General features: G+C 41.8%; 1 protein-coding gene across 5 annotated transcripts in view; it reads left to right on the top strand.

The window, feature by feature from the left end:
• The first annotated feature begins 1,199 nt into the window (after window positions 1-1,199).
• HECW2 (HECT, C2 and WW domain containing E3 ubiquitin protein ligase 2) overlaps window positions 1,200-15,079 on the top strand; it is a 388,387-nt gene continuing 374,507 nt past the window's right edge. For 2 of the 5 annotated variants that reach the window (XR_010150180.1, XM_009443907.5), the window contains exon 1: window positions 2,263-2,353. The gene's annotated coding sequence lies outside the window, so the exon portion shown is untranslated. Of the gene's footprint in view, window positions 1,288-1,811; window positions 2,354-15,079 lie in introns of those variants that run through there. The other 3 variants (XM_063791409.1, XM_063791410.1, XM_063791408.1) reach the window with 3 other exon arrangements.

Genomic DNA, 15,079 nt, shown 5'->3' with positions numbered 1-15,079 from the left:
ATTCTGTGGAGGATCCTAACAGTGATGCCTGGGCTGATAGATCCAGGGGACTAAGGAGTCAGGGCTCCTCTGAGACATGTGACAAAACACAGCTGACACTGACTTGAAATAAAAGAGAGAGGATTTATTGGCTTTAAGGGTAGAGTTCACTGCAGACACATCTACCTCCTGAGGTTCCTGAGAGGGTGGGACATCACCCTCTCACCAGCAGCTTTTCTTCCCTCAAAGTTGGCTTCATTGGCATGCACTGTTGGTCCTTGTTACCGTAGGCTTATATCCTTCCAATTTAGTTATCCTAGTTTAAAGAGCTTACTTTTCTGCAGTAATACATCCAAAGCCCTAGGCCGAGTTCCTGGATCAACATGCCCAACCCAGAACCGATCACTGCGGTCCGGAAGATGACTGGCTAGTTCTGGGGGTTGAGGGTGGGAGGTGTCAGTACCCTGGAGCCACAAAGACTCATTGTGGGTGAGGGGGAAGGGCAGTTCCCATAGGAATAATGAACTGCTGTTACCAGAAAAGGCGGAGAGATGGGTAATATTGAGCACACACTCAAAAGTCCCAAAGGAATGGCTATCCATTATTTGGGGACTTACTCCATATGGATATAGTTAAATCGTAAAATTGAATAAATCTTCCCTAAATCTGGACAGATGCAAGGGTGGGTGGGGAGGGACACAATATATTTACACTTTAGCATTTTTACTTTTTCTCCTACGTGGGACTGGTTGATGAAGATGCTATAGAAGTAAACAGAAAGCCGAAAGTATTAATACAGTAATTTTAAATTTTAGTGCCCTCTTTAGGCAAAGTATCCGGGAACGCTTTCAATAATCCATTTTTTCATCGTGACCACACCCTGTGTGTGCGACATGAGTATTACCATCTTGCCCTTGCAGTTGGGGAAACCGAGGCATGACACTCCCCTATTCAGCTTTCTGGTGGGGTTGAGGAACAGTGTTGTCTGCACGACCTCAGAGGGTCTCCTCCACCCTCCGCGACACCTCTAGGAATCCTCCTGTCCTTCGACTTCGCAGAAGGAGAGCAACTCAGGCTCCGCCGCAGCCTCGGGACTCGTCCTCCGCCCAGCCGCACCCGCCCCATTCTTCCGCACCTTCCTCAGGGAGGTCCCGCTGGCCAAGGTCTGGCTGTCCCTCCTGTCCTCTGCCCCCGCCTCCCTTCCACCGGTCCCCGACGTGCCGGCAGCTCCCAGCCCAGCGTCCCGCAGGGCGGTGCGGGCAGATGCCGCCGAAGCGTCTAGCGGGAAGGGCGCCGGCGCGGCTGGAGGTGAGGGGGCCGGACTCTTCGCTCTCCGCGGACCGGGGCACCGCGGCTGGAGCGGACGCCTGGCACCCGGGCGGGAGGAAGGTGGCGGCAGGGAGCGGCGAGAGGGTGGCGACGCGGGCGGGTCGGCGCCTGGAGAGCGAGCGGCGGGGAGCCGGGCGCTGCGGGGCCGCTCGGGGCCGCGCCGCGCTCGGCCACAAACCTCCCGGAGGCGCAGGACCCCCGGCGCCCTCCCGAGCGCGGGCGGGAGCCATGGCTTCGCGCGTCCCCGCCGCCGCTGCTGACTCGACACAATCGGCGGGTCGCGCGGGGGCCGTGGCGTAACCCGGGGGTGGGTGGCGGCGCGGAGCCGCCTCGAGAGCTCTGGGTGTCGCTGGGAGCTAGGAAGATGCCAGCACAAAGGCGAGCCGAGACCCAGCCCGCTGCGGAGGGCGGCGGGAAGAGCCGCTGAGGGGCGCGCCGGGCGCGCTCTGCCCCTGCGCCGCGTCTCTCCGGGCGCTTCTCGCGGTCTCGGGGTCGGGGACTGCAGCGCAGAGACTCTCGGCTCCGTGGCAGCGGCCGCAGCAGCCGTGAGCTGCATGCAACGCGCGGCGGCGCCCCCGGCCGCCTGCTTTCTCCGCGGCGCGCACGGACCGGCCGCAGGGCGCCGGGGCCGCGGGTCCGGGCGACTTCGGGGGCGCCCTCCCGCCCCGCGGCCGGGTCCCTACCCGCAGCTTGTGGCGACGGGCGCAAAGCCCAGGTGAGCGCGCGGCCCTCGCCGCAGGTAGCGGACGGCGGGAGGTGGCTTTGTTTTTCCTCCCTTGCGCCCCGGCGCGGTCATTCATTTGACATTTCGGTTTCCGCTGCCCAGAAACGCGGGCGAGAGGCACCAGGATGTGTTGGATGGTTTGGTTCTCCAGGGAAACTGGGACTTTGGGGTCTATTTGAGCATCAATTGAGGGAGAGGACGCTTCATTTCCTTTTTGGTTGGGAATGTGCCGTGAACATCCTCTGCTGGAGCTTGGGGCCTGGAGCAAACTGGGGCTGCAGATTTAGACGTAGACGTTTCCGAGGACGCGAGACTGCAGAGGTCTGACTCTCTCATGCCTTGTCTTCACTATTAGCAGCGCTCGGGTGCTTTTCGTCGTTTATTATTATTAATTTAGAGAACATCTTTACAGCCACATTTATTTCTTTTAGAGTTAGAAGTCTTTGGAGTCAGTACAGAGAGCTCACAATTAGAGTTACAAGGGTTCAATCGATATTAAACTTCAGGAAGGAAAACATTTGTGATCATTACAGATAGAGGTGGACAGCATGCAAACTTCGGGGGCCTTTAGCTTTTGGGTTATGATTTCTGCTTTCACTGTCCTAGACTCACGCAAACTCTGTTTTCGTATATATATACCTTTGTGAAAGTGTGAAACTTGTCTTTTCTGGAGTAGTGTTCTATAGTTTGTCATTTAGAAGAAGAATATTTTAGTGTAATTAGTAGAGCTCTCCATGTGTTCGTCTTATAAATATGATTTTCTTTTTACTATTTCTCCTATTCCCTCAAGGGTTCATTTCTTCTGTTGCTTTGAGAGAGCTTTTTTTCTTTCTCTTCCCAACAGATGGCTGTATGTTCCAAGAGGTTATCTTTAAAATGACACACACATTATCTACAAAGAAATAAAGATCAGTTATTGACTTTATCTTTGGAGTTATTAAAATAAAAGGCCTAATCTGGATGGGGATATTATTAATGGCGTGAAAATCTGGAGTTTGCTAATCTGTTTGGTCATCAGAAGATTCCTGCGGGGATTGTTTATATAGCGTGGGAGACAGATGGCATCCCTAGCAGACTAAAGAAGCCAGGCATAAAGGGTCATTGTATTCTTCAGAAATTATCCACTTCACTATTAGAGGTGGGGTAGGGTGGGGTGGGGGGTGGCAAAGACATTTTGATCTCTTAAAGGAGACACTGTAACGTTACTATCCAGCAGTCTAACCAACTTTAATTTTTCTTTTTGTTGAACATTCAAAAAGTCCCAATTGAGCTATTTGTTTTGATTATTTCATTGGCACATTTTGGCTTCGATGTGGTTGTGTGAAGCAGTTTATTAACAAAAATGTCTTTGAACTTAAAAATAATCGTGCTGCTTCTGGGTGAAAATCAGTTGCACCTTTCTTAGCTCTTGTATATAAATGGCCCCTTGGACTCAAACCGTCTTCTGGCTGGAAAGACTTTAGTCTTCATTAGTTTGAATCCAGTTTCCTTCACCATCTCCGTGACAGGTGGTTTCCAAATCCCCACCATTTGGCCGCAGACTCTGAGGTTTGGGCACCATGATGATTTCCCAGTCTAAGACATTCGCTTCACCATCGCCTCTATCACGGTATTGGGCAACATTTGGCAATGAATCTTTATGAATGACTGTGGTGTCCGTAAAGAAATCAAAATCATTCTGAACATTTGAGATAAACCAGCTGGAGCTTTTCTGCGCCTACCACTGTTGTGGATTATCTATGTGTTGTGTAGATTGCAACCAGATCACAAAGCTAGTTTTCCCTCTTTATGAATGTGAAGGAAAATATTCCAGTAAATTAACATTTGCCAGCCACAGGACTAAATTTAATGAAGATTATGAGCAATGTTTGACCCCTCTGAACAGGAGACAAAAAATAAAAGTAAGCACTGGTTCTGTTTCACTTGGGCAATGTGATCTTGGGAGAAAAACCTGTATTTTCTTACTCTTTTAAAAGGCTTTTGCAACACTGATTTCAGCCAAAGGCAAAGAAACCAAGGTTGTTACCTATAGTTGAGGACAGATGCTTTGGCGTTTTCTCCTAGATGAATGTGTTTTGCAGGAGAGGTGGCTTTTGGGATCTTCCCAGTTTTAATATGTGCCTACACATCAATGAAATGATCTTGCATTCAAAATACTTGTTAAGTCTATATGGTTGGTATCTGTGTAACCTCTAACCAGGTGGCTTTCTCTGTTGTGAAGTGTTCCTAAGAGAAACCAGAGGCTTCTCGCCTGGGGCTTGCTGTGGGCCTGGCCTGGATCCACATTCTTGTGCATTGCTGACTGCTTTCTTGGGAAAAACTGGAACCAGTTTTGCTTGGTGTGTTGGACAGGGAATGGCAGCATTGGGTGAAAACCTTTCCAGCTCTGTTACCAAAAGCCAGGCCTGGCCTGAAAGAGGGAGGACTATGTTTGAAGTTTGATTGATTTAACAGAGGCAGAGGTTGCTTCATTACACACAGGATGCCTTTTGTATCAGGATATGAATGAGAGATTAGAAAGGTGACCAGATGCCCTGCTTTGCTTGTGACAGTGCCAGTTTACTCCTGTTGGTTTATCTTAATTATCAAAAGCACCCCCTTTCACATGTAAAAGTGTCCTGGTTTGGGTGATAATTATCTGGTCACCCTAGATATTAAGGAATCCTGAATTTTTTTTCATCACCCCTCTTCCGACACCAGATTTTGAGTCTTGCCTTATTTCAGTCTTTTATTTATTAAATGCAAAGCTAGAAAATCAGAAAAATTTAAACCTGAAAAATATATAAGAAAAATGAAATAGGAGGAAGGAAGATAGGACAATGAGATAATTGTTTGTCATCTATTTACACACATAGTGAATAAAATAGTTTTATTCTTAAGTTACTAAGCGTCTGCCGTGGCTGTAAGCCCATATTATTATTGTCTTCAAGCACAATATGAATTAACACCTGTCCATATATCTAGAGCTGACACTAATTGGGACAAATCCTGTGATTTGGGAGAGCAGTTTCTACAAAGCCTGTTTGCAGACCTAATGGTTACCATGGCTCTTAGAGGTAGGAATGCAAGTTTCAAGATCTAGTGTCTGGTCCAGATCTTGGATATTTACTGAGATTCCAGAACACAAGTGTTGTTGTGAAAACTTGATTCCACATTCTCTTAGTTTCCAAGCTCTCAGGGCCATGAGGATAATAGGAGGGCTTTTGTTTTCTATACTCCCTTGTGTCTCCAGTGTTTGGTTTGGGTCTCAGCTTTTCATACAGAGGGGTCGCAGAGAGGGAGAACTGTTGTGTCTGTTCACCACATGAAAATTCTCTTGGGGGTTTGAGATTGTGCGGGTGACCTGGCAAGGGTTTGGGTTCTTTACCCAACTTAGATATATGAAGTTTGTGGCATTTGCTTCTGCAGTAGTTGCTATGCTCCTTTACCAAAGAATTGTGTGTTTGTAACACAGCTCACTTACTATGTTGGCCAGTGGATGTTATAATTAATTATGGCTGTCACCTTTCCCAAACTCACTCCACTGAAGTCCTCAAAAGCTTGGTCAGCATGTCTAAATAAGAAGAAATTTATTTATTTATTTATTTTTTGAGACAGAGTCTCACTCCATTGCCCAGACTGGAGTGCAGTGGTGCAATCTTGGCTCACCGCATCCTCCGCCTCCTGGGTTTAAGCGATTCTCGTGCCTCCATCTCCCAAGTAGCTGGGATTACAGGCACGCACCACTACCATCAGCAAATTTTTGTGTTTTTAGTAGAGACAGGATTTCACCATGTTGGCCAGGCTGGTCTTGAACTCCTGACAAATGACCCACCCTCCTCAGCCTCCCAAAGTGTTGGGATTACAGGCGTGAGCCACCGTGACCGGCCTATGTATCTTTTTTATAAGTAGGATGACTATGTAATTTAAAAAAATCCAGACAAGGACACTTTTGAGAGTAAAATATGGTACTAACTGGAAGGGGCATTAGATCAACAAGTATAAACTGAGACTGTGCCAGGAAAACTAGGATTTATGGCTATTCTAACTATGACTCAAGTGATAAGCTTGTATATGTATTATATCCATATGATGGAGAAATGTCCTTAGCTTCTTCTAGTCTTGTTCAACATATATGTGTATGTGTGTGTATGCAATGTATGTATAGATAAACATTGATAATGTATCTATGGATATGTGAATTGTAGGTTTGAAATAAACCACTTAAGAAGTCCTGGTAATTGGAAATTTATGCCCTTCCTTATCTCTTTCATTGGTTGACTTTTAAACTAAACTCTTTGGATCTAGCCTCTCCAAACTTTAAATCATCTCTCAACCTGGTCTATTTTAATACCATTCTATTGATATAATTCTTTTGCTTAAAAATCTCTGATGGCTTATCATTTTCTTTTTAATTCTCAAAGTAAGATCCATAGGCAGTTTGGTGGTTAGAAGGGAAAAGCAATGAAAAAATTTAATTCATTCATCCATTCATTTATTTGTTCATTCAAGTAATATGTATTGAGCTCCATCTGTGGGTTAGTCTCTGATCTAGGTGCTGGGAATATATCAATGAATAAAACAAAGATCTCTGACCTTGTAGAGTTTTCATTCTGTTGGGGGCAGGCAGGTGGGAGGTGGGAGACAGATAATAAACCAAATAACTAAATTATATATGATGCTAGAAGGAGATGAATGCTTTGGAAGAAAGAGAAAGTAGGACAGGGTAAGTGTGGTTGAGTAGGCTTCATGGAGAAAGAGACCTTAAGCAAAGAGTTAACAGAAGGTAAGAGAAGTTGCTTAATACAAATACCTGAGGGATAGAGTTGCAGGATGGCCAGTGCAAAGGCCCTGAGAAAAGAATGTGTTTGGATATGTTCAAAGATTTGCAAGATCAGCATGATGGGGTGGAATGACAAGGGGGAAGTCAGAAATGAGACCAGAAGGGTGGTGTGGGTGTTGCAAAGCCTGTAGGGCCTTGAGATAGGCCATTTAATTATGATTTCAGCAGACATCCCCTTATGTTCTTAAAACTTATCATAATATTTAAGATTGTGTTTGTGCTGCAAAGACTGCACTGGTGAGTGCGTATAGCTTACATTTTGTTAATGGTCCACTTCATGTTTGTTAATATAATTTTTATATCATTTACTTATTTTTTATTTGTTAAAAGAATATTTTTTGTTTTTGCTGTTCTTAAATTGTATTCCCATTTCACAAAACTAGATAAGTGGTTCAAAAGTAGTTCATTGAAGTGTAAAAATAATGTGAAAATAGTACTGTAAATGCTACATTTCAGAATACCATAAACATACTTAGAGAACTGAATCCCACTGCATATAAAATGGGAATATGTATGTATAGAGACAAGGGAATCTCTGAGAGTGACAATTTCAGAACAGTAGCTGAAATTGAAAAGTGCAAATGGAAATATGACAATGACTATCTCAAAACTATTTTTTATTGGACTTGCTATCCCCATTAGGACCAAATGAATCCGTAATCGTTGCCTGTTATGAAACTTTGTCCAATAGTGGCATGAAGCCATGGATGTTTTTGTGTCATTTTCGAACAAAGCACAGTGGCTTCTCTGTTATACTATTGAAGTTTTCTAGGACAAGCACACAATAATGCTTTCCTTTATAAAATTAATGTATTATATGGCTAAAGGTAGGTAAGAGATTATAATTCTATTAGCATCATTAAAGGATCCTTGTAGCAAAATAAGTATGAGTCATATTATTGAAGAGACACTTGGAAAATCAGCTGGAAAGTTAAAGACAAACATTATCCTTAGAGAGAAACCAGAAGTTATTGACAAAACTCCTTTGTCAAATAACATGGTTGGCTGTGGCATAATATCAGTGGAGTGGAGTGTGGAAGAGCGATTACTATCAAGTGCATGCTAGCAGATATTTCACTTTATGGTTGGATGAAACCACCGATGTCATGCAGAGAATGAATCAGCTTTTGGCATTTGTTCAGAAATGAGTGCTCGGTGATGCTTTTGTTCATTTGTCACTGAAAACTTGTGCTATAGGAAGAGTTTTTTTTTTTTTTTTTTTTGGTTAACCATTATTCATGAGAGTGGAAAAGTTGCTCAGGGGACAGAACTGACAGGGTACTGGGCTCAGGTACAGATAAGGTGATGGCTTCATGAAGAAAAGGAGTTGTACTTAGAAAGAAGCCAATCCACATGCTACCCACTTCATGGAGAAGACGTAATACCCTCTGATCTTGAGGAAATACAAAAAGAAACAGTGGAAACTATGGATTCAACCAAACTGTGGCCCTTGTGTCTGTGAGTTTGCTGTGCAAAGTGATGGGCAGTGAGTGTAAGACTGCTTCCCCAAGCTGACATATGCTAGCTGCATAGTGGAAAGGTGCTTGTGTAATATTTTATCTGTGGAGTAAGATATCTTTGGAGCAAGAAAAACATTTCCTTATGACAGTGATTAGAAATGATTTGTGTTATATCAAGTGGTATACCTAAGTCATATGCTTAGCCCGTGGTGAACCGTGGCAAGGACAGAGAGGGAAGGGAGAATTATTAACAAATAAAACAATATGCCACAATCTTAGACTATGAAATTTTTTATTAGGGAGTTGGAAGTTCACATTGACTGTAAATTAAGGAAGTGATATTTTCAGTAATAGACAGCCATTTATATCATAAGCATAGTATCTCTCAGTGACCTGCTAGAAGAATAAGAGCTCAAAGTAATAGAACTTAGACCCAGTAAGTTTTGATGGGGAGTAGACACAAGTGTATATTTGGTATTTGAGAGCATGTAGAGAACCATGGCAGGAGGGACCCAGACTTTTAGGATTTTGCATGAAGATATTGGGTGGCAGGGAGTACAGGCTGAAGGAGGTAGAGAAAACTGTCAGATTTCTCTGACAGTTGGATATGACCTTTCTTAAGTTTTTGCCTTAGGCTTCACTTCATTTCATCCAAATGGACTTCATACTCTAAGGTTTTCAGGACATAATCTTTATTGCCATTGGCATAATCTAGAAAAAATGAATGATTTCTTCTGGTCTTATAGTGGTCTTGGATACCCTCCGTATAGGCCCCCACCCCTTCCTCCCTCCATTTTTTCCTCTCTTCTCTTTCTCCTTCTCCTCCTTTGTTCTCTCCTTCTTTAAGCCATTGAGTTGGCATCTCTAAGCTACACGAGCTAGAAGAGCTCATCTTCTGTATCACTGTTATCTAGGCAGATATATGTGCTATTCAGGGAACAAGGGAAAGGAGCCCCTAGGGAAGGGAAGTTCTGTACCTTGCTCAACTAACTCATCCTAATGTCCGATATCCAGCTATAGCATGCATTTAAATGTAAACCCCATTCTTTAATAAAGACTCATTTCCTTTTTCCCCTCTTTGGACTTTTAATAAAGATGGAATCATTGTCTTTTGTTTAATAAGTCATCCATTGTGATGGCCCTTATTTAATACTAGGACAAAAGTCATTCATGCATTCTTCATTGAACCTTATATGCCAGGCTCTATGCTAAGTAATGGGTATAAAAGAGGTTAATAATCAGACATGGCTCTGTCCAGATAAGACAGAATCTAATGGAAAACAGGCCACACAGATATGAATAAATAAATAAGTATATAATTGCAAAACAAGGCAAAAATATTAATGTTTGTTAAATCTGGGTGTTGGTACGTATGGTATACCTCAGTAATATACTTAGGCCACAGTGAATCATGGCAAAGACAAACAAGGAAGGGAAAATTATTAGCAAGTAAAACCATATGCCACAATCTTAGACTATGAATTTTTTTATTAGAGAGTTAGATGTCCACATTGACCATAAATTAAGGAAGTAATATTTGGTATATGGGCTACTGTTATATTAACTTCTTAACAATATGAACTTCTAAATGTATATTTTAAATATTTCATAAGCAACAAATGAAAAAACCTAGTTGGAAGTACATTAAGTGCTTTGTCGAGGTGGGCTTTGGCAGAGAATGTTGTGTAACTGAGACTTCCTTTAGATGGAGTGCTCAGGGAAAACCTGAAGTGTAATTCATTACTTGCCTATATAAGAAGGATGAGGATAATTTGGAAAGGGTTCAGGGAAGAGTAACAAAGATGATTGATGACAGAGTTGAAAATAGCCCTATGAGAACAGTCTTAGAGAACTGGGGATGCTAAGCAGCAATGGAATGCTTAACCTAATGCAGTGATTTAGGTTTTTTTTTTTAATTTATAGGGAGTTTTACACATCCACATTCTCTTCACTTGTCTGCCATGGTCAACAGCAGGCAAGACACGTGATTCAATTTAGAATTATGGGTTGGAGAAGAATCAGAATTTTGTTCTGCACTTGAGGAAAAATTGGAAAGGATCTGAGAGGTAAACTAGTTTAGCCTTTCTGTAAAGAAATATCTCTTCAGTGTTTTTAACAGGTGGTCATCAGGTTTTTAGGAGATAGTTTCCATGCTTCCTCCACTAAAAATAGGGTGATGGTGAGTGGGACACTCTAGTTTACTTTAATTAGACAGGTCGTCTTCCTGTCCCATAAATACCCTAGACTCATCTCCACCTCAGTACTTTTACCACAGGAAGCAACTCCCACCTGGAATGCCCACCACTTCTACTTACTCTTTCAGGCCCCAGGTCTCCATTGCCCTTCTGTATGCAATTTAAAAACAGTGGTTTTTGTCATTTTTCCCACCTCATCCTTCTGAAGAATATGCCATTCCTGGAATTCAGTGTAGTTTCCCTTGTCAGTGATTGACAGTAAGAGTAAGGGTGGAGTAAGTATCTTATAGGAGGAGTTGGGAGACAGTGTGTTTAGCCTTCCACCCAGATGCTGATATGCTACCCTCTTGGGAATCACTCGTTTGTAGCAATTAAAATCTTAGTCATCTGCTGTTTTAGGTGGTACACTAGTTATTGTTTTCCATTAGTCTTCTTGCCAACTAGATTTTAAGCACTCTAAATATATGGAAACTTGGCAGATGCCCCTGTGTAATGCCCAGTATTGATCACATAGTGAATATTCAATAACCAATGCCTAATGGCTAAAGGAACCATCTATTTCTTCTTCATGGACCATTATGAAGTGTTGTTATTTATATAGATCAGATATTAATTGACACAGGATTCTAAAAGATTAACATTTTGGACTTTTAAAATGTCAGAAAGTCAAGTCTTGGAGGCCTAGTTCATTCAGATAACTCTCATCTCAGAACTTTCTTCCTTCGTAAGTCTTCTAACTCCTTGCTATTCAAAGTGTGGTCCACAGTCCAGGCAGCATCAGGATCACCAGGGAGCTTGTTGGAAATGCAGAATCTCAGGCACCACACCAGACTTATTGAATTTGAATCTGCATTTTTAAAAGATCCTCACATATGTTGGATGCACAGTAAAGTTTGAGAAACATCATTTTAAATCATCAGAACTCAGAAATTTAGGAGTATTTATCTTCAAAGAGAAGTAAGTGTGGAAATGAAGATTTCATCAGTCTGTGGATGAGATCCTCAGTGCCTTCTGCCATGTGGTCTGGAATTTTGCTACTTCATATAGGAGCTTGCCAGGCCAGAAGATACCTCTGCAGGAGTTCCCTGGGGTAGTTCAGGTATGTAGGTGATATTTAGGATTGGTGATTACAGGAAGAAGAAGCAGTTGTTGGCATGAGAAACTAGGAGAGGTTGTCATAAGTAGAGGAGCATGGCAATACGACCCTAAACCAAGAGATCGCTTTATGATTGGACACAACTTCTAACTCCCTGGACATGGACTTGTCTCAAACTCCAATACCTCCAGAGCCAACAGGTCACAAATGAAACCAGCTGGATGTGTTGTGTATGGTAGCCTTGTGGAGTGGTGAGGATCATGGAGAGACACACTTCATCAAAAGGAAAGGCAATGTCCCCACTTGGCTCACCTTATTGTTGCCACATGGGAATTTGGACCCACCATGGCCAAATCTTCAGATTTTTCAAGTGAAGCTAAACTTAATTACATGTAAGTTTGTATGTAAAACATCTCTTGGGTGTAATTTGTTGGTTAAGTATACTGTTTTCAGAACAGCTCATGCCAAATGAAATTCATGTGCTGTTGTGGTGTCTGTGTCTGGTTCGCAGTACCTGTTCTGGATCAACTGAATGTGTGAGGTGTTTTTGATACCTGGCTTCTTCAGTGCAGGGCACCAGACGCAGGTGTTATGGATCTCTACCAATAAAATGAAATAAAAAGACGTAAAATAAGGGAGCTGTATATGCTTTGATGACCTGATTTAAAATCTGTGATAATCTGAAGAACCTCAGTGGTGTTTGAAGAAAGGGTTAGGTGCCTAAAGGAATAAAATCCAGGTTTTGTAAAAACAGTAAGCAGGTGTTGAGGCAAGGGCAAGGAAATACAGAAACAGAAAGTACTTGGCATCCTCAAGCTAGGATCACACACTGCAACAAGGCAGTCAGGGCAAGGATGCTGGACCATAGCTGGAACCTTCTTGTGCTAGAAGAGAAGTGTAACCGTAGCTAGAATTTGAGTTAGTTTATCTTCAGCATCTGGTTATTGAATTTGGTGGCTACCGAAATTGAATTTTGCTGGATTTTCAATTGAAGTTTGTTGTGGTAAAATTACATATTTTGAGAGTGAAAACCAGGTGAAGAAACCAAAATTCTTCCTAATGATTTGCTACTTATTGTATTTGTTAAAGACTAAATTTCTTCAGGGTAAGGATAATTTATTATTATTATTATTATTATTATTATTATTATTTTTCGAGATGGAGTCTCACTATGTCACCCAGGCTGGAGTGCAGTGGCACAATCTCAGCTCACTGCAAGCTCCGCCTCCTGGGTTCACACCATTCTCCTGCCTCAGCCTCCTGAGTAGCTGGGACTACAGGCTCCCACCGCCACTCCCGGCTAATTTTTTGTATTTTTAGTAGAGATAGGGTTTCACCGTGTTAGCCAGGATGGTCTCAATCTCCTGACCTCGTGATCCACCTGCCTTGTCCTCACAGAGTGCTGGGATTACAGGCATGAGCCACCGCGCCCGTCCATGGTTTATTTATCTTTACATCCCTAGCATCTATCATAGTCCAAATCAATGAATGTTTCTTGACCTGAACTGATTATAAGACAAAATAAAGTTTATTTTCTATCTTGGAAGTCTATCTGTAGGTGTTCATTTTCCTAACTAAATTTTAAAAAACAGCTTTATTGAGGTATAATTCACATACCATAAAATTCACAATGTTAAGGTGTATAATTCAGTACTTATTATTTTTATCTTTTATTTTTTATTTTTTTTGAGATAGAGTCTCACTGTATCGTCCAGGCTGGAGTTCAGTGGTGTGATCTCAGCTCACTGCAATGTCTGCCTCCCAGGTTCAAGTGATTCTCATGCCTCAACCTCCTGAGTAGCTGGGACTACAGGCACATGCCACCATGCCCAGCTATTTTTGTATTTTTAGTAGAGATGGGGTTTTGCCGTGTTGGCCAGGCTGGTCTTGAACTCCTGACCTCAAGTGATTCTCCTGTCTTGGCCTCCCAAAGTGCTGGAATTACAGGTGTGAGCCATCATGCCCAGTCAATTCAGTACTTTTTAGTACATTCACAACAGTATGCAACCATCACCACTATCTAATTCCTGAACCTTTTCATCACCTCTAAATAGAAACTACATACCCATTAGTAGTTATTTCCCGTTTTTCCTGCTCCCAAACTCTTATCAACCACTACTCTAGATTTGCCTATTCTGGACATTTTGTATGAATGAAATCATATAATATGAAGTCTTTTGTGACTGCATCTTTCACTTAGCATAATATTTTTAAGGTTTATGCATGTTGTAGCATGTGTCACTACTTCACTCCTTTAAATGACCAAATATTTCACTGCATGAGTTTTGTTCATTTTGTTTATCCATCCATCAGTTGATGGACAATGAGGATGGTCTCATTTTTCGGCTATTATGAATAATGCTGCTATGAACATTTATGTAAAAGTTTTTGCATGGATGTATGTTTTTAGTTCTTTTGCATATATACCTAGGAGTAAAATTGTGGGCCATATGGTAAATCTGTGTTTTGAGGACCTGATTAACAGAAAGTAGGTGCAACATTTTATATTCTAATCAATGATGTATGAGAGCTCCAGTTTCTCCACCTCTTTCCCACTTTTTTTTTTTTTTTTTTGCCATTGTAGCGGGTGTGAAGTTGTGTTTCATTAAGGTTTTCGTTTGTATTTCCATGATGACTAATGATGTTGAACATTTTTTCATGTGCTTATTGGTTATTTAACTATTTATCTTCTTTGAGGAATTGTCTATTCAAATTCTTTGCTAATTTAAAAAATAGAGTTGTCTTTTTATTGTTGAGTTTTAAGACTTCCTTGTATTATGGATACTAGACCCTTAAGAGATATATGCCTTGCAAATATTTTCTTCTGTTTTGTAGATTGTTTTTTCACTTTATTGATAGTGTCTTTTGAAGCAGAAAAGTTTATAAATTTAATGAAATCCAACTCACCTTTTTAAAAATGGTTCCTTGTGCTTTTGGTGTTATAACTGTCCTTGTTGATCTTTAGTTGTTTTATCCATGAGGAGAAGTGGGATATTGATGTCTCTGACTATTGTTGTCCATTTCTCCCTTTAGCTTTGTCAGTTTTTGCCCATGTATTTTGCTGCCTTGTTGTTAAGTGCATATATGTTTATAATCATTATGTTTTCCTTTTCAATTGATCCTTTTATCATTACAGAATATCCTTCTTTGTCTTAAGTAACAATTTTTGTCTTAAAGTCTATTTTGTCTGATACTAATATTATCACTCCAACTCTTTTTTTGGTTGCTGTTATCATGTTGTATTGGTTTGCTAGGGCTGTCATAGAAAGTACCACACTCTGGGTGACTTACACAACAGAAATTTATTTTCTTGCAATTCTGGAGGCTGGAAGTATAAGATCAAGGTGTTGGCAAGTTTGGTTTCTTCTGAGGCTTCTCTCCTTGGCTTCAGGTGGTCACCTTCTTGCTGTGTTCTCATATAGGCTTTCCTCTGTGCATGTATGTCCCTGGTGTCTATCTGTGTGTCAGAATTTC

The sequence above is a fragment of the Pan troglodytes genome, chromosome 13 (assembly GCF_028858775.2).
Source record: "Pan troglodytes isolate AG18354 chromosome 13, NHGRI_mPanTro3-v2.0_pri, whole genome shotgun sequence".
Lineage (NCBI taxonomy): Eukaryota > Metazoa > Chordata > Mammalia > Primates > Hominidae > Pan > Pan troglodytes.
Note: the sequence above shows the minus strand (reverse complement) of the source record. Positions and strands in the feature narration are given on the sequence as shown.